The sequence below is a fragment of the Lagopus leucura genome, unplaced genomic scaffold (assembly GCF_019238085.1).
Source record: "Lagopus leucura isolate 7727_CA_CO unplaced genomic scaffold, USGS_WTPT01 Super-Scaffold_73, whole genome shotgun sequence".
Taxonomy (NCBI): domain Eukaryota; kingdom Metazoa; phylum Chordata; class Aves; order Galliformes; family Phasianidae; genus Lagopus; species Lagopus leucura.
The window spans coordinates 76,803,775-76,827,622 of record NW_024962252.1 but is presented as its reverse complement, the minus strand read 5'-3'; the positions used below and the strand labels follow the sequence as shown (position 1 = coordinate 76,827,622).

At 42.4% G+C, this 23,848-nt stretch overlaps 1 protein-coding gene and 1 long non-coding RNA gene across 4 annotated transcripts in view; both read left to right on the top strand.

Annotated features, from left to right (window-relative positions):
* Window positions 1–5,870, top strand: part of LOC122189466 — a 40,832-nt gene extending 34,962 nt beyond the window's left edge. Inside the window, exon 4 of the long non-coding RNA XR_006181825.1 lies at window positions 5,201–5,870. This is a non-coding gene — a long non-coding RNA (uncharacterized LOC122189466). The remainder of the gene's footprint in view (window positions 1–5,200) is intronic.
* A 762-nt stretch (window positions 5,871–6,632) lies between these two features.
* Window positions 6,633–23,848, top strand: part of SOCS5 (suppressor of cytokine signaling 5) — a 31,503-nt gene continuing 14,287 nt past the window's right edge. For 2 of the 3 annotated variants that reach the window (XM_042889363.1, XM_042889379.1), the window contains exon 1: window positions 6,633–6,701. The gene's annotated coding sequence lies outside the window, so the exon portion shown is untranslated. Of the gene's footprint in view, window positions 6,702–6,971; window positions 7,027–23,848 lie in introns of those variants that run through there. The other variant, XM_042889372.1, reaches the window with a different exon arrangement.

The following is a 23,848-nucleotide window of genomic DNA, read 5'->3' as shown; positions in this document are numbered from 1 at the left end:
TTGTATGTATAATGGCTTACATTATCATGTAAGGGATACGTTATACTAATATGGTATGTGCGTCTGTGCTGCCCTGTCAGCTGGCAGAAACTTGCCTCTTGGAAATGAGGAAGGGTCTCATTCTTAACAGTCTTTTCCTTTGCGTCAGTCTTATTTGTCTTTTTCCTCTACCCAGCCACCAATTTCCACAAAACCTGCAGGAAATGAAATGTCACATCTATTACCTCTTTATCACATGCAGTAAAAATTGGCCATCTCATTCAGAAGTATTCAGACGGCAGGGATAAGTGGAACAGAAGTAGCGTTGCAATACTGCTTATTCATATTAGGTGAGAGGTGGAGAATTATATCAGTAGCCCTCGAAATTGTAGAAGAATCAAGTTTTTTTGGCATAAATCAGGCTTGTCCTTGACACTTGCCCTGACAAGAAAGTAGAGCAATATAAAAAGAGATGAATACCAACCCACCTGCCTCCTTCCTGCACTTCTTGGCACAGCACTACATGGTTACTGCTGAGCTCCCTACCAACAACAACTCTCAGATTTCTGACTCTCTGCTGCTTATTCTTTGTCCCCAGCTCTTGCCCACAGCTGCCTCTTGGTATGTAGCATAGCTAAAAGCTGGGCAGTGCAAGTCTCACTCTTGCTGTCAAAACATGCTTTCTGTGCTGTTTCTGCTATGGCTGCTAAGAACTACCTTTCCCTCCTATTGATTAAAAAGCTTTTTGCTCTAAGGCTTACAAAAGAAGTAATGTACTTGATTTTTTTTAAGAGCTGCAAAGTCAAGAAGGAATTTCCTCTTCCTACAGTTGTTGTTGCTTGGCAAGAGATGGAGAATGTTACAGCTTCTGGGAGTGCCAACAAAAGCTAGCTGAAGTCCAGCCAAACTGTCCTAGCTTGAAAGATCCATGGCTCAGAAGGGGCAATCTCAATAGTCTGTAATACAAACCACAGGAGTGCCATGGTTTATTCTTGTTTATACTGCAGCACAGCATTTTGGAAATCAGTCCTTAGTGATGAAGAGGCATCCTACGGTGTGGGGTAAACTATTTCAAGCTGTGAAAAAGGAAGAGCTTTGTTTCTGGTCTGAACTCAATGAGGTTAAACTTCCAGATTATCATTCTTGTTGTACCTTTGTATGATTGCTACTGAAAAGCCTTCTCTAGCAAAGTCTGCTTCCTAGATATTTACCAGTACACTGCAATCAAGGCACTTCATGACCTCTCCTTTGATGAGCTTGAGCTCTCAGTGTCTTGAAGGATGCATACCGATCTCCTGTTACTGGAAGGCTACTCTGGTAGTCCTCTCTAATGTGTCTTAGTCATTACTTCAGTCCAGTCACTTTTCCTTTTCCAGTGTCCTTTTTGAAAAATTAATTGATTCATGTTCGCTTTGGATGCAGTGATTGAAACAGAGGATGAAGCAAAACATAACAGTCATGCAAAATATACCATGTAGACTGTGCAACCATGCAATACTGTCAGGCAGCAGGAGGAATAAAATAAACTCTGCGAAGCCATATATTGCTAACTATTCAAAGCACAGTGTAGAGGGTTTTTTGGAACAAGTTGGCTCCCTTCTTTCATTTCAATCCTTTATTTTTATTTATTTATTTATTTATTTATTTAAGAAAAGGAAAGAGGAGAATGTACCTGTGTTTTTGCCTTAGAGACAGTTTGCAGTCTGTGGATACAAGGGATACATGACTGATGTCAACATGTTTCTCTATTTCTAGCCAAGTTGGCCATACTGCCTTTTTCTGAAAGAGAGGGAACTGATTTCCACCCACTTACATAAAATCAAATCTATTACTAGTGGATCAGATGAAAGAATCTGTTTTTCACAGCCACAGCGCTTGCTGAAACATGCAGGAAAGGAAACAGACATAATTTGGCTACCGACAGCTCCCCAGCTGCATGGCCAGACCTGCAGAGCGTGCAGCAAGCAGCGCTGACATGGAGCAGGGCAGTTACAGCCCTTCTGGGAAAGTCAGTGGTTGGCATATCTATGAACTCAGAATAAAAGCACATCACTCTGATCTGTAGTGATGAGCTGTATAAAGCTGGGTAAATGCTTACAAAACTTTGGTTATGTGTATTCTTCAAACTGATCTCAACTCACCGAGCCATCACACCCTAGATCTGTGCTGGTGAATTTTCTCTGTTGGTTGTCTACTTGAGACATGTTTCCATCACCCCTAAATGTAACCTGAGGTATCACATGAGCAATTCTTACCATGAACAACATTGCAGAAAGGAAAAGCTCAATGTATGTATTCTGCACGCTGTGTCTCAGGGGAGCCCTCTGCCTATCTATACTGCTAATGCCTTTCAAGCAACAGTGCTAAGCACCATACTAAAACTCTCAGGCTCAAACACATTTATTTATTGTCAATTTACATGAAATAGCTTTTGCTTTCTGAAAACCTTGATCCTACAATCATTATATCTTTGGAATCTGGAGGCTGCCATTTATTTTTTATTATTTTTCCTCCTCAAAAGTAACACAGCAGATGAGAGACTATTCAGTTAGCTTTTATATGGACAATTTACATTTTGGAAAATATTCAGCTGTCCCTTCTGCTGTCATGAGATGTCTCACTTAAGAACTAATGGAAATGGTCATCACTGAATGGAGAGTAACTGCAAGGAAATCTTTGTGTTTGAACCCTGTGAATGAGACAGTGCCATAATTTGATGGACAAACTGTCAGGCAGAATAAAGACCTGCTGCACGTAATGGATGTGCAGCAACAGAATGGATTTTTATTGTGAAATGTCTGTGTGGTTAAATCAGAAATCACAAGAGAAGTTAAGGTAACCAGAAATCTGTCAGTGATAAACACTTTCCAAGGCTGTGCACAGACACCAAAAATTCATTCAAATACATTCATATCTTCTTAGAGGCTGATCTTTTATTCTCTTTCTAAATTCTGAAACACATGTAGGCCCACCTAAATCTAACTTATATCTGCAGTTTTTATCAGTCAGTGTTTAGTGTTAAAGATTTTTTTTTTTAAAGAAGACTTTAGTTTGCATTCCTATGGATAGTGCAGGTCTCTTGGAAGTTCTAATATAAATAACCAAAGCTTGTGATTAGAAAATTTTCTTCTATTTTACAATAAGTAGTACCCAATTTTCTTCCATTTCCCTCATCCCACCATCAGATTCCCAAAACGAAGCATATGGTAAGAAGAACAAAGCAGTGAATTATTTCTCTCTACTTACTTACTAGTTCTTTGCCTGAGCAGCAAACCAGAAAGGTTTTTTTCATTAAATGAAGAAGTCTGTTGATCCTAGACTGCCAAATCACAGCAGTTACTTTTCAGAACCCAAGGTGGAGCAGTAATGCAGACCAGGGAAAAAAAAAATGGGAGAGGCAGAATTCTGTGGAAATGAGACTGCGACATTCTGCTCTGGAATTCACTCAGGGTAATAATTTTCTCAGTGCAGGAGTTCATTGTCCTTTGACAGCAGAACAAAGGCTGTTCCAGTGTGCTTTTAAAGTATAGATGAGGGAATAAAGCTGGTAGAGAGATAACACATTCTCTTACACTAAGTGACATAGCTGAGGGAAAAAGAACCAACAAGCTTTCAGCAAAACCAAAGCCAACAAACCTGCAAGGCAGGAGGAGCGCTTTCTCATGTGGATGCTCTGCAATCAGACTATCTAGGCCATTGCACAAATTTCCTCTGATTGACTATTTTTAATTTGTGCTTTTGGAAGGGAGAGAAGTATGATAGTCTGCTAACTTCCCTCTTATCTACGCACAGAGCTCAAAAACTGGAGAAAGACTTCTTATGCCTGTAGGTTGGCAGTGAAGGCAAGTAAAGTCCAGCCTGTATTCTGTGCACTTCATACCATTCCAGTTACACTTCTACTTGTGACTGACGTCTTTGTAAAGCTGTAATTAAATTTTTGTGTGAATCAACATTAAAAGAGTCCTTGGTTATCTGGTCCAACTCCCTCCTTAAACAGTGGATTTATTTGAGATGCTAAGCAACCTGTAACTATCCTATTTGTACTGTACTACATGGTGCAAGCACTTTAGAGAAATCACATAGTATGGTAACAGTTGCATACCTATCCTCTTCTGTCTGCTAATGAGCAGCTGCATCTAACCATGATGAATAAACAGAAAGATTTGAAATCATTATGCCAGTCTCGCACTTTCTTACCTATTAAAGACAAACTGTGGCTTTTTCTTTCCCTGTCCCTGTCCCTTTCGCTTCCCCTTTCTTTTTTCCCTTTCCCTTTCCCCTTTCCCCTTTCTCCCTTTCTCTCTCTTTTTCTTTTTTCCTTTATTTTTCTTTATCTTTTCTTCATTCTTTTTTTCCCCTTCCCATCTCTCCCCTTCCCCTTCCCCTTCCCCTTCGGCAGGACTTTTGCTTTGCCAATTCAGCTCTGTACTTGATGTGATAAAATCCAGACTGTCTTGGTGAGCATGTGGAAGCAGCTGAGCATTTCTGAAAATCCCCATGGATCAGACAATTATTTTACTGTATCCCAGAGCTGATATTTCCCTTGAGCCCTGAGGGGATTTAGGTGCAACTAATAAGGAATTCTACTAATTACCCAAATGTTGATATCACGAACAAAAACACATTGTGTATATCCCTTGTCCGCTGTACTGGCAATGCAACACACATGATTTCTCTTCAGTTCTGCTGGAAATCAGGGATTCCCAATTCCCTGTCCTGTAACACTGTAACCTCTGGACAAAACATATATGTTTACAGAACCAGATTTAAACAAACAAACAAACAAACAAAAAACCTAACACCAATATATTTACTTTGTCAGAAGAGTTTATTTTAAAAGCATAGTCAAAGAAACTCGTAACAACTTTAAAAAACTTCTGTGGAAGTAATGATGCTCATTCCCAGATGTTGTCTTCTAACATAAAACTTTGGCTTCATGACTTTTCTGAATGACTAGTGCCTAAGTAAATTTGAGTAATGAACCGTTGTGATTGCTTGATAAAACAGGATATCATGAAATAAATTAGCACACCCCCAAGAATGCCATACTCAGGTTCACAAATAGTAAGCAAATCTATGGACCAAAGCTGAAAAGAGGTTGTTATTCTGCTAGCTCTGCATCAGCTCATTGCAGTCACATGGAGTTCTGTATTTCATCTCTGTGCTTAGTTATGTTGTTTGCCATTTTATTTTATTTTATTTTAATTTAATTTTATTTCAGTGTTTCCATGAAGGGGTTAATCCAGGTAGAAACTAAGAAAAAAAGCCAGAAGATCTCCTGCCTGTGGAAATGAAAGGAAGGAAGGAAGTAGGAAGGAAGTTATTTGGACAAGCAATTTGCATCGAGCTGAGAGATGCTGGATTTTAAGAAAAAGCAGTAAATGATTGCAGGTCTTAACTTTCCTTGTTAAACTAATGAGGTCTGTGTGGATGGGGTTTACATGAAATGGGATTCCTTCTAGGTTAAATGGAATGTCTGTAGAATGGCAGCAATGATTTCTAAAGTGTAGGTCTGATGGTCTCTCTGAAGTTGTTATTCTTTATGAATAGGTTCATAAAGATTTTTCTCAGCTTTATTACTTCTGTCTGAGAACATAAAACTTTACACATGCACTACATATTGAATATATTTAATGATATTGAAGTGTTCATGATATGAGGCTCTGGTTACAGGCAGGTAGCATCTTTGTGGGTATGGGATTAACTGTTATTTTTCTAGCTGAAACTGTAGCGTAACTGCTGTTTTTCTAGCAGAAGCTGTACCTTAATCCTGACAAAAACAGAAACATCAGAAGGATTTGCTCTGTGAATAAGAAGTGAGACAGCAAATCCGGGGTTTTAAGGTCTGCAGTTAATAAAACTTTATACTGCTGAGAAGTCAGTAAGTATCTAGCATGAAAATATTTACTGCACAGTAAAATTAAAAATGAATGTTTGCCACAGAAGTCATTAAAACCGAGAGTCTGAAAGTTGAAGTAAGACTGATTTATGCAAGTGCTGTACAAGTAGCGTCAGTACGGCGTAACTGCAGAAAGTACAAATTGTGACTTGATGCTTCTGGAGCAAAAGCTCTCAGGTGTCCTGGAGATATCGCTACAGAATCAGGACGGCTGAGGCGGGCTAAGCTCTGGCTCAGTCTGCTTTAACCCTAGCTCCAGTACGGCCACCAGAGCCTGCGAGGAGCAGAAAGGACTCTTTCCACCGGCCCGCAGCAACTGCACTTGCCGGCGTTTTGACAGCGCCCCGGCCAGACGCACCCGGACGGCCGCTGCCCGCAGCCACCGCTTCCGCCCCACAGCGCCGCCGCGTCACGCCGCCCCGCCCCGCGCCCGAACCCAAAATGGCCGCTGACGAGCCCCTTCCCAGATTGGGCACCGCGCCCGACTCCAAGATGGTCGTCAATGGAGGCTCGTCGAACCCATCCTAGCGGGTCAGTCCGACAGCTGCGTCCTCATTGGCTGCGCGACGCTCCGCCTCGGCCGGCCTGCCGCTGCCATTGGCTCTGCGGGGGACTAGGCTGGCTCTCATTGGCTACTGAGGTGTCGCTCCCGCTCTCTCCGCTCCGGGGCCCGAGAACTATTTTCCATTCGGTGGAGGGGGGCCGTAGAGGGGGCTCCGGCGGTAGCACCGTGCTCGCGGAGCGGCAGGCGGCGGAGGATGCTGCGGCCGTTGGGGCCGCCGGGACGGCGCTGAGGCGTCGCCGTCCGCGCCGCGGCGCAGCGGTAGGTGCCTCGGGCCGGTGAGCGGCGGCCGGGACCCGCGCCGTTCGCCCCCCGGCGGCGGGAGGCGGCCGCTCCCCGCTGAGGCCGCGGCTTCCCGAGGGAGGAGGGGAGCGGCCGGCGCCCGGCGCCCGGGGCGGCCGGGAGAAGGCAGGAGCGGGCGGGCGCCGCCGCCGCTGCGGGGCTCGGCCGGCCGGGACACGGCGGGCAGCGGGAGGCCGCCCCGAGTGGGGGCAGCTCCCTCGGGCCCGGCCGTCCCCCAGAAGGCGGGAGCGCCGCGGCTAGAGGCGGCGGGGTCGAGGCGGGCCCGCCTCGGGCGGCGGTGCAGGTGAGGGGCCGGCGGCAGGTGGGGGCGGGCGAGCCGCGGGCCCGGCGCGGCCTGAGGGGGCGGGTGGCGCTCGGCGGCCGCCCGGGACGGAGTCGCGCGTGGGAACAGCCCCGCAGAGCCGCCTCGGGGCGCGCAGCCATCGCGTTAACCCTGATGTGTGTGTGTGGGACAGCGGGCTGCTTCCGCGCGAGCGAGAGGGTGGGCGAAACTTGGGGCGTCTGCGCTAAGTCCGAGTTGCGAGCGGTTTTTGGGACTTGGAGCGATAACTGGCTTTTTTTCTGCCGTTGCTAACTTCGCAGCTCGGGACTTGCTCTGAATCTGGTCCCGGGGGCCATCCCGGCGTGTATTCCTGGGAGCGCGGGATGCGGTGAGGTTGCACTGACGTTCCCCGAGTGTCTACGGAGTGCTTCTCTTTCCCTCTCCTCCCCCCCTCTGTTTCAAAAGCTTTTACCCCATGTACCCGTGATTGCAAACTGTAATTTATTAGCAAGTTTGTATGCAGCGTCTAACCAGTGTATGGGGTCCCGTACTGCTGTCGTGTGGGTATGGCCCCTGCTGGTGCTGTGCCAGCCCTGTGATGAGAAATCCAGCGCTTTTCCTCTCAAGTTCACTCCTTTGTTGGTGGTGACATTGCCTGCTTTGGTAAAGATATGGCTTTTTCCATATCTGTGACAACTTCAGAAGTTCCTTGTTGCTGTGGTGTGCTCCTGCAACAAGAAAATGTTTTTAGGGTAAACGTAGCCCAAGCGAACTATTTGCAGGGTGGTTGTATGAATGGAAAGTACTCCAAAGGGTTGTGTTTGTGTAACTCTCTTCAAAAAGAATCATGCTGTAAATGTGCACAGGGGACTGGATCTCAAAGTGATCTGTCTCCATCAGGAGAGAGGTGCTTTGAATGTGTGCACTCGATGTCAGGGTGAGCATGAAAGCCCTGACAGGTCTTTCCTAGACTTAGAATGTTGTGCAGAAAGGAGACTGCCACTGACGTCATCATGGCTATGAGAACTCTTGAAATGCTTCAGATACATTTCAGTGTTCTATTTTATTGAGCTTTTAATCATAGCATGCTCTGTGTTTTTATTTTTTAAATGTGGAGTTCTCTTAGAGGCAAACAGCTGCATTTCAGGGTGCTTTTATTTCTTAATAATGTTGCTGCTGTTGTGTGAGCTGGGGCCCAGCACCAGAAGGAGGCTGGTCAGTACCTTCAGTGTGAATTTCTGTATAAAGCCAGTGCCTTAACATGGCTTCCTAGAAATGCTTTGGGGTTGTTTTTTGTTTTGTTTTTACAGAATTACAGAATGGGGATGTAATTCCTAACATCCTTTCATGTAAACCTGGTTAACTTCAGTTCAGGAATGTTACTCCAAGATTACTCTTACAAAGGTCTTTTTAGTCCCATTCCTCCCCACAGAATGTATTTGTCAACTCAGACTCTAATTTGTGTGCCAGAAGCCTTGAGTCCAATGCGTTATTGAGGAGGATGGAATGTCCTTTCCTAAGTCCGCTTCTGGAAGGGAAATTAGGGTTGTGTCACCAGGTGATGACCATGCAGTACATCATAGCCCTAAATGCCATTTAACCTGTTCACTCAGTTCTCATACCTTCTTCTGAGTTCAGGTCTTTTATGGGTCACAGTGCACACAGATGATGTTAAGGCTATTCCTTAGTTAAAATGTCTTATATCTGTAGGAATATTGGGACTAAGTCATGTTATCTTGCACTGTGCAGGTTTGTGCTGTTAAAGGCTTCCTACTGAAGTTGTTATGCTTCCCTCAGCCTTGGCATAGCCCTGTCAGACATTTGAGGTTGTAATTGTGAGATACTGAGAGGAGATAGGTAGCTGTGGTGAACTGTTGAAAGGAGGCGAGTTTCCAAGTTAACATCTGCTAATTCACTCACTGCAAAGTAGGACGTTTGAGTGGATTTGATATCAAACCAGTAGCCTTAGCGAAGGAGGTTGTGTAAGAGCAGATTTGATTCTTTTTGTGTCTGTACATCAATAACTATGGCAGAGTGAATTAAGCATACTTTTAGGTTGCATTCCCTGTCAGTCTGACAGAAGCTACAAGAAAGAAAAAGCGAGTTCGAGACCTGATGGACTGAGCTACTGAAATATGTTCTGATTTTCCAGTTTGCCTCAATGTCTCGTATCTACCCTAGTTTCAGAATTGCATTAGCAGTACAACGAAGCAATGAATGCAGACAGCTGGTAGCATGCAGAAACTTGACATGACCTCGTATGTATGAGAGCAATGGAAAAATGGCTCGTGTTGTCTTTGGAGGAATAGCTAGAGTTTCCCTTCTATTACTGTTGTATTGATGGCAGGTACATCTAAGGCAGAGCAGATGGAAGAGATTAGAAATAACTGTGTTTTAACAGGATTTTTTTTTTAACGTGTTCTTTGAAACATATGAAACCCGTCACTCTGTGGTGAGGTTCTAGAAGGTGGCTGTCCAATTTGATGCAGCAATTCATGTTGCTGTAGTGGGCTAATATTCCAAGGTGGTGTGACGTGAATTTTTCTGGTCTCGTTCTTCATGCTTATAGTTAAGCAAGAGATGTATTTTAGGCTCATCAGAGGGTAGTGATGATTGCTGTAAACTAGCTTGTGCTGCGATAGCATGCTGCTGAACAGCTTGGTTTTTAGTGGATTCCTCACAGGATACAGATGACTCCATGCGTCCTCTATTCAGTAGATATATGATTTTTAGGGCTTAAAGTAGTTTCATTTACTGCTATGAATAGAGGACAAAAGCCATGAAGTCTAAAAAGGATGTATTTTTCTTTGCTACAGTGTGCATGTCTGGCTTTGTAGAGTAAAAGAAAGAACCTTTGATGTAAAGGTTTCACCGTGAGTCCTAAAATGCTGGCTCCTAAAACAAGCAAGATAGCTAAATAATTCTTGAGTGCTGTCGAAGTAGATAGCTATTTGACCTGCCTCCCCAAGAGCTTTGCTGGGTAATTTCTTCAACCTTAAGGGGAAATTAACACTTAGTATTTATGTTGTGGTATTTATGCCTGGAGGCTTCATTAAGGCCTGGGTGCTTGGTGGTGTTGAGCAATGTGCTGTGCCTCCCCTCTGCACGGTCATGGCTGTGCCGTGCTGAGGTGTCTGCTGGCTTCCAGAGGTGCCTGCCTCCTTCAGAAAAATGTTTCCATTGATGGGATCAGAAGGATTATCAGCTCTTCTGCTGTGATGGTAACCTGTCCGCTAGTTTGAAACACACATGCTCCATTAAATAGAAAGTGCCATGAAATGATACCCATTTCAGCGGTTTAGTTGTTGGGCTGCTTATTTTCATCTTTGAGCTATATCTAGCTTAAAAATTGTATTTAAAGTTTAGTAAATGTATGCTGTACCTTCTGGAGCCCTTATACTTTGTCAGCTCTATAAATTAACTCTGACACACTGAATATTTTTCACCAGCTAACGTAGCTGTTAGTTAAGGAGAAAAGCCCACATGCTCTCCCCGTGCATACAGCTGGACATCTTTCTTAAATTTTTCAACATAAAGGAAATTTTGATTGCTTTTTAAAGCTTCATGAATACACTAATTGGTGAATCATCTAATGTGCAGCTTAGTTTCAGGAAATATGTAATGGCTCACTAACTTCATGGTTATGAGATTATGCAGACCTTCTGAAAATCTCAGTAAGGAAATGTGTGCAGTGGTGGTGGATGATATTTTTGGCCGTGAGAGAGGTTGGCTAAAACTCAGTGTGGTTCTGCGTAGTCTGCACTAGTTTGTATGGTAGAAAAGCCTTTGAAGAATTATCTGGAAGAAAGAAAGAGTAATTTTACTCCTTCATCTGCTCATGGGCCTCAGCTGGATTTTGTTAAAGAGATTTGTAGTCAGAAACCTCTTCTGGATCTGCAGCTAGTCCTGATCTCCTGGATAACATGGGAGCCTTCCTCAACTCTGCTTTTACCTGTGGTTGAATTCTTCAGAGGGAGCATTGGGCAGTCCGAAGCCTATCTTTGAAAGGTTGGGATGAGAAGGAAGGAGAGATGGAGGCTGCTCAGAAAAGCAGTATTTCTTAAAGAAAATGTTTCAGTGTCCTCATGTAGCTGTATAAAGTAGCTCCTGATTATCATGGTAACAATTGAGCGTTACACACTGAGCTATCAGCTGAAGTGCTCAAACAAATCCTTTCACGTGGATGTTTGGGTCTCTGCAGTAGTTGGTGAAGGATCAAACAGTGCAGCAAATGAGAAGGTGGGTTTCATTGTACTCCGTAAGGCTTCTTTGTTAGCTCCAGGTTTTTTTAATGAAGATTCTCTGCTGAAGATGCGTGGAACATTGTTAGAATATGGTTGTAGTGCAATACTTGCTATTGCAAGCAGTGATTTCTGAGGGGAGGAAATTTGTCCAGTGTTGGGAAACATTTTGAAATTTGATTAGACTGTACCTACAGAAATGGGACTTGAAAGATTGTTATCAATCTAAGTAACTTAGAAGCAATGTAAAATATCTTTCTAGCAGAATAAGTTCTGGTCGTAACTCAGAAACCAGTGTGGCACACAGGTAAAATCATTTGGACATCATTACTTGAGACTTCTATGTTAGTTGTAGGACTAAGGTTGTAATTCTGGGATACAGAGGCCTGGCACTTAGCAACTTTTAGATGATTCCCTTAAAGTAATGGAAGCTCGAGGTCTGCAGTTGAATGAATTGGGCTTGATCAAGACTACAACAAAAACTGATCAGGGTTCTCTCTTAAAACGCTTGTCCTTCAACAGCAGAAATGTAGGTCATAGAGATTGCTTAAACTATTTTGACAAAACCTTCCTTGTGAAACTTGGCTGTGAGTTTGAAAATGCTGATGGGGGCAGACTTGCGAGCACCCTACTTCTTGAACAGAGCTTGCACACCAGGCCTGCCTCGCCAAGGCATCTCTAACTGTTGGTGTGTTGGGTTCTATCTGCCTTTGTTTTTAACTGTGTGCTCTGCCTGCCTCCCGTAGGATTTGGGTTTTGCTGCAAGGTCTATCTATGAGACAGTTTGATTTACTGACTGACTCGCTTATGGAAAAAGTACCCCAGTATGGAACTTTGTTTCTGGAGAGCTTTTACATCTGACTGGCCTCTGCAGAGACAGCAGTATTTTAGTCATCTCAGTCGTGCAGCAAGAGGTCTCTTATTCCTCTGAAATAGCGTATGGACAAAGAGAGTGAATTTTAGGTTGCAGAGTGGTGTGGAAGCATTGTGAGATGGATTGGAATAAGGACTTTCACTGCTTAGTTGATGCTTTGTTTTTTCAGGTCACTAATTTTCACTTTTCTGTTGCAGAATTACATGCTTCTTTTTAAACTTGTGTTAAAAGCTTCACTTGAATAGGAAGTAGAATTCAAATAAATACACAGATAGCATTTTAAAATTGGTGTGAGGTTTTTAAATTACTTTAGATGTACAAGTAGTATTAAAAGGGCAATTCTATCAAGGTGCATTTCTCATTTAAAATTTGCCCTGGGCATCTTGATTTAGTATTAGGTATGGAGCTTGATGATCTTTAAGATCCTTTCCAACGCGAGCCATTTCTGTTCTTTCTGTTGACTTGTGTCCTACTCTGTTTTAGGCTTGGTAAATTTGATTTCTCATTCACTGGTCTTGTTGCTTAGAAGAGTACTTATGTATTTTTTCTAAACTGTTAAAGAGGTGTTTTTTTTTTTTTTTTTTTTTTAATTCCATCAATTCACTTGGTGCACTTTAGCAGCATTTAAAGGAGATGGCTGAGATGATGGCTTGAGCAGAAGAGAGACGTTGATGTTCCCCTTCAGTGGTTTGTGGAGCTGTGCCAACAGGCTGGGCAGCTCAGGGTGCTGGAGCAGATCTGGGAGCAGGGAGAGCATGCAGAGAGATGCTGGGGTTGTTGCCCCTTCAGGCTGTTGCAATTGTGCTCTCATCTGGCTGCACCAGGGATGTAAGAACAAAAAATAAAGTCTTGAATCCAGCTAGCAATGCTCTGCTGCCATCTCCTTAGGTATTCTGCACATTCTCACCAGTAATTTCTACCCTTTCTTCTGTTTCATGTTCTTTAAAGCTTTGGCAACAAGCATGAGCTGCTTTGATTTTTGCTTTATTTTCATTTATCAAGGCCTTGACTTGCTATTAATAATGATTGTCAGAATTTGGTTTCATGTGGTTATAGAATGGATTTTAAACTAAGATATAAGACCAGCTCTATCATTAGAAGTGTTTAAGTGGCTTATCTGCTGGAGTTCCTCAGAGCTATCGTTCTTAGAGTCTGAATGTTGTATTTATAGAGGCAGGGCATTTAACAACGGGACCTCTGGTTCTTATTGTGCATAATTTGTCCTGCACCTATAACTTAGACTGAGATTATATTAAGAGAAATTTTAATCTAATAATCATAGAAGGGTCTGGGTTGAAAAGGACCACAATGACCATCTAGTTCCAACCCCCTGCTATGTGCAGGGTCACCAGCCATCAGACCAGGCTGCTCAGAGCCATATCCAGCCTGGCCTTGAATGCATCCAGGGATGGGGCATCCACAGCCTCCTTGGGCAACCTGTTTAGTGCCTCACCACCCTCTGAGTGAAAAACCTCCTCCTAATACTGCAGAGGTGATGCTTCTGGGTTTGAAAGGCCCTGATCCATCACTGGGGAGAGATGTTGGGGATGTGATGATAAATGTTTCTTCTGTTTTTGTATCCTGTGTTGGGCACCAAGTATCGGCCTGACAGATCTGACTGTTAGTATTTACTGACACATCAGAGCCTTATGTCTTGGTTTGGCTGCAGACGAAATTCTGTCTTGACTCAAAGCTGCCATCGTTATCTTTTTTCTTATTTTTAAGTCATCCTGTGTTACACCACTGGGATTGTTGGTTTCTTTTAATGTATTAATGATCCTAGAGGCATTCTTATGTCCACTGAATTGTATTCTAGTAAAACCTGTATGGATAAAAATCAAGTCTTTCAGCTTGGCCTGATGTACTGCTTCCCTTTACCGAAATTAACGAGTGAATCTGGGTTTGTGTATTATAAATTGCTGACATAGTTGTACAGTAAGAAGTGAGAAAACTGCTTTGCCTCATGAGTGTGCCTCGACCAGTGGCAGTTGTCATGTGCAGATGCTGCAGTTTTTTCTTTAGACTCCTTGGGCTCTGGAGCATCTGTAGAAGATTTCAGTGTTTTTGTCAGCAGAGCTGTCAGTCTTACATGTATATGAGATTGTTTTGTTCTCTCAGATTCCTTTGGGAGTGAAGCCTCTGTTAATGGATTTTTAGTCTTTCGTTCAGAATGTGACTAAAATTCAAAATTCTCAAGTAATTGCACTCAGAGTTGGTTATGCACATGGCTGATGACCAGTGCACTGGGCACAGGTTCTGTTTTGCTATCAGTAATTTGGTAGGACAGATATTGACTGTTTGATAGCTGAGCTGAGTAAGTGAGAGGCTTAGGGGCCTTGAGGTTCCTACCAGTGGAGTAATTTGTCTGAGAAAGTTGTCTTGTATTTAGATTAAGGTTTGGACTTAGTATGGCATGTGGATTTGGAAATCCCTTTGTTCTACTGCAGGCTATAAAAATGTAGTTAATTCAGGCAAAACTGTCTTTTTCTTGATTAAACTTGTTTAGCTTTTTTCTTTTTTTGCAACTGGTTTTGATTGGGATTGTAAGAATGGGAAAAAAAATCTTTTTGACGCGATCCATATTTAACTGATATTTGGAAGTCTTCAGTGGCAGTGAGCTCCAGTGTCACTTCACAGCCCTGCTTCAGTAATACAGTTGGCATACTTGGGGAAAAAGTATATTCTTGCTGGGTGTCATAGTTGACAACAGATTTGCTGAAGATTTGCTGTTATACTATTTTGTAAATGGCTTGTAAGAAATAAATGACTTCTGGTCCTAGTCCTGTAAGTTTTTGCTTATAGACTCAAAAATTGTGTTATGAAATCACATTTTATTTCAGCTATGCAAATAATTACCTAATTTTTCCTGGCTGGCTGTAGAAACAAAGGCTGTGAAAGATCCACACAGCCCGTGAATTAATTCTAGAATATTTTGAACTTTAGTCAAATGTGAATCAATTTTGTATCAGGATAAGCTCATCATCTCAATGCTAGAAAAGTGGCATACCAACAGTGTATCTATGCATAGTTCCAGGACTGTGTCATTCCTGTGTTTGCTTTAAAGCCTGTAATAAGGGGAAAGAATCCAGATTTGCCAGTTTCATAATTGACTGAAGCATGTATAATTTCACGTGCAGGTTTGTTAATGGGGCATCTGCAGTGACGTTTGGTTTCCACAAGAAATGCAGATGCACTGAGAGAATTCTCCCCCTCCGAATCACAGAATCACAGAACGGCCAGGGTTGGAAGGGACCTCAAAGATCATGAATCTCCAGCCCCCCCCCCCCCCCACCGCATGCAGGGCCACCAACCTCCATTCTAGCATTGAATGTGGAGGTTGGTGGTCCTACATGTTGCGTCCCAGATAGTAGCAAGGTGAAGTGCGTCTGAAAAATGTGGAGAGAGGAGAGTGTTCTGTAAGGAGGTGAGATGTACAGCTGTGGTTTACAATTTGGTCATGTCTGTCAGATTTCATAAAAATATATTCCACGTTTTGAATCTTATGCTCTACAGGGCAAGTGTTTGGTTCAGCAGTGATGTACAACGAAGTAGTTCTGCCCTTTTTGTCATGCAGTACAAATGTAGGGGTTTACTTGTGGTCAGGGAACGCTTTCAATTTATTCCTGTAAATTCGCTGTTCCTATCTCATTTTCTGAGATCTCACAAATTTGACTCGGTTTCTGTTACTCACAGACATGCTTTTCTTTGTGCTGTGAAGTTAGAGCTTTGCAATTTAATTTTGGCAAACTTGGTCAAGGTCAGTAATTACAGTTACTGTTTCCAACAAGTTGAGTTTTTCCAGCAGTCCTTCGATGAAGAATGTGGCTGTGGATTAATGAAACAAAAATTGGAGTCAAAACCTTTTTCCTGCCAAAGTCAAACATTGGAGTAGGTGCTAGGAAAGGTTTCAAAGCTGTTGCCTCGCTCATTTGTAGATCTACTTTGAGCTGTCGCTCAAGGAAGTGTGAAACTGTTTTAATTTAGTGAGAAATGTATTAGGATATAGCTCATTTGTTAAAAAACAAACTGAAGTCGATAGCAATTTTGTGGAAGTTCTACAACTTCTAGAAGCAAGTAGATGTTAAAACCTTAATATGAAGTCTACAGCTGCTAAGCTTAGGGGACCCAGCAGTGGGGTTGGGCTGTCAGCTCTAAAGCACAGTATGCTGTTTTCTTTCAGGTTATTCTGAATTTGGAGAAGGCAGTAAGTTAACAGTTGTTAAGAATATGCTTTAAGAATATGCTGACATCATAGATCACTAACTTAATGGAATTTCTTTTATTTGGCCTTGCTAGTTTGTGTGCGCGGCTCAGCATCCCAGAGGGGCTACAGAGGCACCATCCTACTCTGGGGCAGGATGGAACATCTCAGCTGTTGTATACTGTGCAAAAGTACTCAGCAGATGCCTCTGTTCTGAAGGATCTCTTATTTCTGCATTTTCATCAGTCACTGTAAGTTTTCCTAGTGCTCAGTGTGCACTTTTCCTAAAAACACCTGAGTGCTGATGTGACCGAAAGGTAAACTCTTTGCACATGTAGCTGAATGACATTAGCCTTGATCTTTGCTGTCAGAAGCCCTCGTGTCTTGCTTATGGCAGGAGTTATAGCGGTGTTATAGAGACAGCCATATCAGCAAAGATTCTTGGTTTTGGTTTGTGCAGTGATGGAAGCCAGATCTGGAAAGGAATGGTAACTGTGTACCTCTCTGTTGTAGCATTTCACAAAGTAGGCCTACCAACGTAGCACCCCTCGGGTTCACCTCTGCTTAAAGGATTTGCAAAGCTCCTGATCCTCATCAGCTACTCATTTAGCCTTGCATATGTATTCTACAGTCACTTTTATTATTGATTTTAGAGTTGAACTATGCATTTAGCTCTTTAGTGGGAAGAGCTTGTGCTTCAGCATGAGAAGTTTGGGGAAATTCTGGCATGATCTCTCAGAGGTTATTAATAACTGATTTACCTGGTAAAATAAGGCTCCCTGATCCCACACCAAGCTTGTATCCTGTAGCATGATTCTGAAGGCTATAGTGTGTGTATGTAACAGCTGATGAATCTCTCCCAAAAGGTATTTAAGGATACCTTTGGGTTTCTCAGGGGGCTCATGCCTGAATCTTGGGATGAGGACCTCAGTGTAAGTAATTAAATGTAATCACTTACTACCTCTTTACAGGAGCCAGCCCCAAAGGTCAAAGAAATGCATGCAGAAAATTGCTAGTCAAAAGTATTTTCAAGTTATCCTGTCTGTGCAGGACGTGGGTAGAAAGGAACAAACTGTGTATTTGCACACATCAGCTATAAGTGGGGGTCTGTACCAGGAAGATGGAGGTGAGGAGCAGCCACAACGGGAGCATCACAGTGTAAAGGAGGAGGTGGGTGGAAAATCAAGGTGTGGAGTCTGATGCTGAGCTGAAGCATGCAGCATATCAGCAGTAGCCAGTGGTAGTGGTGCCTTGTATGATCCCAGGGTGGCTGCAAGTAATGCCTTTCTCTAATACTGTGGTACTTCATATCACTTGAAATTGTCCCTGGTGGAAGTAGAGCAGTGGTAACTGAGGTGAAGAGTCAGTGGCTGTGGCTGTTCTTCTGTGATTTCCATATGGTTTGAAGTTAAACAGGATGCCTGGGACTGCTTGGAGGAGGGTCAGAAGAGTGAAGAAAAACCTCTTCTGGTCCTTGTGTTTGCTTAGTGTTGAAGTGAAGGTTTCTCATCTTCAGACTAAAAGGAGTCTTGTCTACTCTGCGTAGACATCTTTTGCACTGCTCATAGGATGGACTCTGGCAGTGTACAAGATGAGTGCCATTATATTTTCAGATTGGTTATAGTGTCTCTGAGGAAGTTATGGTTATAGTGTCTCTGATAAGAAGTCTTAGAAATTTAAGAGATGCTGTATTTAGTTGTTTATAACTGCTCAGCTGCAGTCTTTTGGACTGAAATACTTTATGCTTTTTTTATTTTACCTTGGCTTTAACTTTGTTTAAAACTTTCAGCTGTAATTCTTCATCTGTTTCCAGAAACAGAACTAGAGGAATTGTGCCTTTTTAAAATGGCATTCTTTTGTTTGAAATATTGTAGTGCACCTCTGAACCAGAGCAGTGTTTAAAATTTGTCAGTGGATGACCTCTGCGGAGATGTAATGTTTAAATTTTACATGAAAATCTGCCAAAACTGAGCCAAATCTTTTGTAAGTTTTCTATCTTGACATGCCAATGTTTCTGCATGGAATTCTGTGGAGACTGTCTGCAGTCTGTGTGCTCAGCAGGATTTTCCTCTCAAGTGCATCTCTAGGCTGCAGTGAGCTGTGCAGAGCCAGGGAGCTAGAACTGTAAGAAAGGAGTTCTTCCCCCAAGTCATACGAGGGGTGGGGATGTGGTAATGGCACAAAGCAAGGAGGAAAATCTCAAGACGGACCTAACATGTGCCAGCTCCAGAATCAATCAGGAAATCAATCAGGACCCATTCCTCCTCTTCTTCTCCCATCAGCCCCTCACTTACTCCTTACAGCCATGGTTTCATCTTTATTTTATTTTATTCTATTCTAGTGGTTTGTTTGTTTGTTTGTTTTTTTTTTAGTAATATCACTCTTATTGGAAAGAAGGCTTGAAGCTCATTGATTAGGCTGAATTTCTCTGCTGCTTTTAAGGTGGGTAGTTCATAGTTTGAGGCAAAACATCATTACTTGTTGATACCATCTGGCATAAAGTAGCCTTTTGTTTTTCAAGCAAAATCCTCATCTGTTATGTAGACACTTACAGTTGTCTGAAAACCTTCCATGAACATTACTGCTGTCCTTTCCTCTGGGCCAGAGGCAGAGCACACTGCCTCTTCACAGGAGGACAGTACCAAATTGGGCAAGAGTTTCTTTTTGACACTTCTTCAGTAGAGAAAAGCACAGATAGGCTTTGCTGAAGACTAGTTAGCAAAATTCTTAGGAAGATAAATGTTCATTTTTTCAAATCATGGCTAATTTCAAGTTACCTACAGGCTGCTTCTGTAAGCCTGTGTGCCACCAACAGCAGTGGTATCAGAAGTTTCCAAGCATCTGTACAATTCAAACACTGGATGCTGTTTTCATGTTTTCTCCCCTCCTTCGCTCCACCCGACTTGTAGACTCGTTGGCTGATCCAAGGCAGAAGAGTTGGGTATCAGTGTGAAATTCTCAAAGAGCTTTGATTTATTCAGACCTCTGAGCTTTAATGGCTTGGGAGGTGAGCTGAAGCTCTGCCTAATCAGAGGTTTTCCAGGAAACTTCCAGGCAGTAATGAGGAATGACAGTTTGCTGTTCTCATTCTGGTGATCACTGCATGTTTGTGCTGTGACAATAGCTAAATGTAGGAAGTGCCACATCTGCCCTAATGATAAAGTGAAGAGACTTGTATCCTCTAAGCTAAGAATCAAATTATTTTTTATCATAGGCACTTAAGGATCGTAGCTCCCTGAAGTCATTTATTGAGCAGGTTTTGATGAAACCATGACACTGTTTTATTGAAAATTCTTCTGCAGGTTGTTTGGTGTTTTCAGTAACAGTTATATTGCTTATTTGAAAGGAACAGGACTAGTTGCTGTATTTTGATGTTGCCAGCTTATCCTATTAACAGTTGCATGATTACTGGATCTTCTGAAATGTATTTTTATAGGTAAGTCTTGTGTCCTAGGGCTTCCTTTCATGTTTTTGCTCCAAAATTGTGACTTTCTTCCAATAAAACATATTTCCTAAGATAAGAATTGATTTAGCAGTGAGGGATAAGTTTTCACAGAAATGGCTAAAGGAGTATTAATAGCTCACTGCTGCTGGAAGAGTTGGTTCTTCTTTCTGCTCTTGGTTTGAGAGCCTGAAGCTTCTCTTGGCTTCATTATCACTTGCATCTTCTCGTTTCTTTTCCCAAGGTAACATTCTGTTTCTATCTAGCGAGATAATTTCAGTTGAAAATTGAGTACGTTTATGGTAGGTAGTAAAAACAGAGGTCGTGTGAATACTGGCACAGGTACAAAGGCATGGGAGAGAAGCAGGCATCTCCTTTTTAACAGCAGTGAAATGTTGCTAGGTGAATTGCCATGGACAGTGACCCTTGGGATGTCCTGGCTGTATCTAAACTGTGAATGAGAAACAATCAAGAAAGGCCTGTACTCTTCTGTTTCTTTTGCACAGAGGATAGTTTATCATTTCAAGCTGATATGGTAGAATAGCATCAGTCACCTCTTCGTGGTTCGTTTCTTTTGGTTGAGGGTTTGTGTGTTTTTTGTTTTTTCTTCATGGAAATGCTCGTGTCAAGTTCATCATCTGGTAGTCATTGTTTGATTTAGGTTTGCTCAGTTTGATGTAGTGCCACTAGCTCTTTCTGCATGAAATGCTTTCTCTTAAGCCCTTCACACAACTGAATCTCTGCTTTTATGAATCTGATTCAGGACAAAATAGGGTAAGTCTTATTAGTCTTCTCTTACAAAACTTTCATCCTATAGGGGATTACTCTGTTAAGTACGCCAATGCTTCTGTGCCAGAACAGGCATTTCATTCAGGTGGTTTTGATGTAGCTGATTGCATTATGCAAGGCCAAGAAGAAAGGTACAGCTACACTTTGACAAACATCATCACCTCTTTTGTATCTTATGAAATGAGATCCGGCTCCTGAAAGATAACACAGCAACATAATGATAAATCTTTAGTTAATGCCTCAGTTGTGATGGACTGAGGTAATAGATACTCTAGAGAGGAAAGAGATTGGCATTTCTTATCAGTGATTATTCAGCCTCTGATGTATAAGTGATGGTCTTATGGTTTTGGCAGCATCAGGAGTTACTTATTTCTGAGTGCAAACTCAAATGTTGCCTTTGTGTAAAGGTGCAGAATACAGAAGAAGGGCAAGTGTTGCAAATTGTTTAATTTTTGCTGTGCTATCAACTAAGAAACATTTTTCTTGTTGTTAGAGAAGTAATTGTAACATTAGTATCTTGTAATCTCATTCCATTGAGGTTTTTCCTTTTAAAGATTGCTGATGGACTTGTGTATTTGTACTGTTTAACATCACGATTGGCTAAAGCAGTGGCACAACTGTTTATGCAGGGTGCTTGATTACAAACCGAGTAGTGCTCTCCACAGCTATTGGGGTGGCTTTGTTCCAGTGGTACCCATGGTTTCAGACTTGCTGAAATGCTGGTTCCTATGGGTGCTGGTGTTGCGGTGTGAGTCTGTGTGCTCTGTGACAGAGCTCACCTGCACCCAGCGGCAAGGCACCTGCCCCTGGCAGTGAGAAAGCTGCAGGGAAGTTTTCTGCTGCTCAGGCTGCCTGTAGGCCAGGATGAAGTTGCCCGTGGATCACAGTGAAAGTATGAAACAGGCTAAGCCTCCTGGCAGCCTTCCAGCTGCTTCTGCTTTGCAGGGTTTGTATTCTTTTACCTACTCCTGCCCGCCTGGGAAGGCAGGTGCTTGCTGCCAATTAGCTCTGTCAGGGCAGAGCTCCTCCTGACACGTTTGACTGCTGACAGCAGCTGGAGGTAGGCCTAGGCAGGGGCTTAACTCCTAGCTTGCCAAATGCTCTGCAGGTTTTGTGGCACAGTTGCATTTTGATACACTTCTGTTTTATGAAAACAGGCTTTACACAGAAACTGATCTAAGGTTGCCAGTGGCACCAGGGTTTACCTGTTAAACTTCTGGCATTAAAGAATGTGAACTGGGACTTGAATCATTGTGAAGGTCATTCTGTAGACATGTGGGTGCTATCGGAGCTGCCCATCCCAGACCACCTTTCTGCCTGACAGCAGTGCATGGCCACAGCTAGACAGGGCACCACGCTGCTCCGGTGCTTTTCTCCCCCTAGCCTGAAACTTTATGTCTTCAGTACTGCAGTGGCACAATGGACCAATATACTGGTTATCTGTTTATATCAGAGTACTATAAATTACAGCTAATGTGGTTCATATTCCTTAAGCCTGCCAAGTCATTTATGCTGCTGCAAAGAACAGCTCTTTGGTTGTAGATTTTTTGTTGAGCTTTCTTGTTGTCTGTTGCACGTGCATATAACATTGCTACTGTGGGATGCTTTCTCCTGTTAATGTTATCAGTGAATGAAAAAGACAGATACTGTCCATAAAGTCCAGGGTGTATGGACTTCTTGCGACACCAATGCCAAACTTACAAACTGAGCAATTGAGAGTGAAAAATTCTTTTTGAAGTGCATGTTGGCTCTGTTTAGTTTTCAGGATAACACTGATGTTTTCAGTTGCAGATCCAAAGAGTTCACAGCCTCAGCTTGTCACCCTTCACAGTTGTTAGGGCTGTAGAGGAATTTGAATTTCACTCATTGCACTCAAATTTGAAAGGAGGGCAGCTTTCCTTAATAACTCATGTAAACAGAATGAGTATCAAAACGGTTTTTCTGATGTAGTCACTGCTGTAGATACATCACTGGAGATTGACTAGTAGAGCTTTGTTTTTAACAGCTTTTGAGGTGTCAGACAGGTTGCTAGTATTAGCTAATGTGGTCTTCTGCTGGGTAAAATGGCAAGGTAACATGGGATGTAGTTGGGTGCATGGAGAGGGCTGTAAGGAGGTTGGGAAAGGTACTGCAAAGAGGGAGAGGCATTAGGCAAGCTGTGGAGGTCTTGAAAATTGTAGGATAAAGTGATAAGAAGTAATACTGCTCAGTTTGAAAATGGATGTTCTACTGTGCTAGTAAGGAATATGTATATGAGGCTGACCCATCCTTCCTTTTCAGCTGTGCTTCCTTTTTGCTTTATTGAGGCAGAACTATTAAAGTTGCTTTTCCACAATGTGTTACGGAATGCCCTGATGTGACTAACAACCATTAGATTGTTTTACAGCAATTGGAGACTTATTTGTATTTTAGAACCTGATAGCAAAGAATATGCTTTGTTAGTGTTCTTAAAAGTAGAAGGGATTTTTGTCCTGCTAGAGGAGAGCTCTGTAACTTTTTCTAAGAATACTTTTAATGGCTTTTGCAGAGTTCATGAAGAGGGCTGTTGTGCTTAACTCAGCTCTGACTGGAGCTATTTGTTTAAAAACAAAGAAAAAAAAAAGCAACACAGAAAAACCCAAATATGTTGGCAGCTTATGATCGAGGAGGCTTAAATATAGCAGTAAAGAAGGCATCATTTCGGTAGGTCACCTAGAGTTCTCTGCCATAGTGGATAGCTTCCTTAGCTAACTTAATGCTTTCTCTTCTTTTTCTATGAAGGTGGCATTATGCTCAGTTGTGTACTTATGGTGTGTTGGGGTCATTTAAGGGAAAATGCTTGCATGTGATGTTGCTTGTGTGGGTTTACATATTATTCAGATGGCCACTCTTAGTAACACCTTAACAATGAATTTGAGGATGTCTTTACCTGAAATTCAGGCACACCACTGCCTTGAAGTTCCAGAGCTTCTCTGCCTTAGATATCTATTGGTATGCAGTGTTCTCAGTAGATCTGTGCAGTATTACTTCTTTATTAATATCTGAAACTTATGCTTGCAGTGTGCAGCTCTCTGATCCTTACGTAATTAGAAATGCTAGCTTTGTTCATCACAGTTGTATCGTTAGCTGCTAGTCTTGTATAATTAAAAAAGTACTTCAGAAACAAGTATCTCTATTTTGGTACAGCGTTGTTCGTGTTCTGCTCTTCATTCATGCTTTTCTCTTGTAGGGATTTTAAGTTTTGTGAAAAGAAAGGAAATAGATGGCAGCTGAATGATATTTTATAATCTAAACATGCATAGCTCTGACACTTTCTT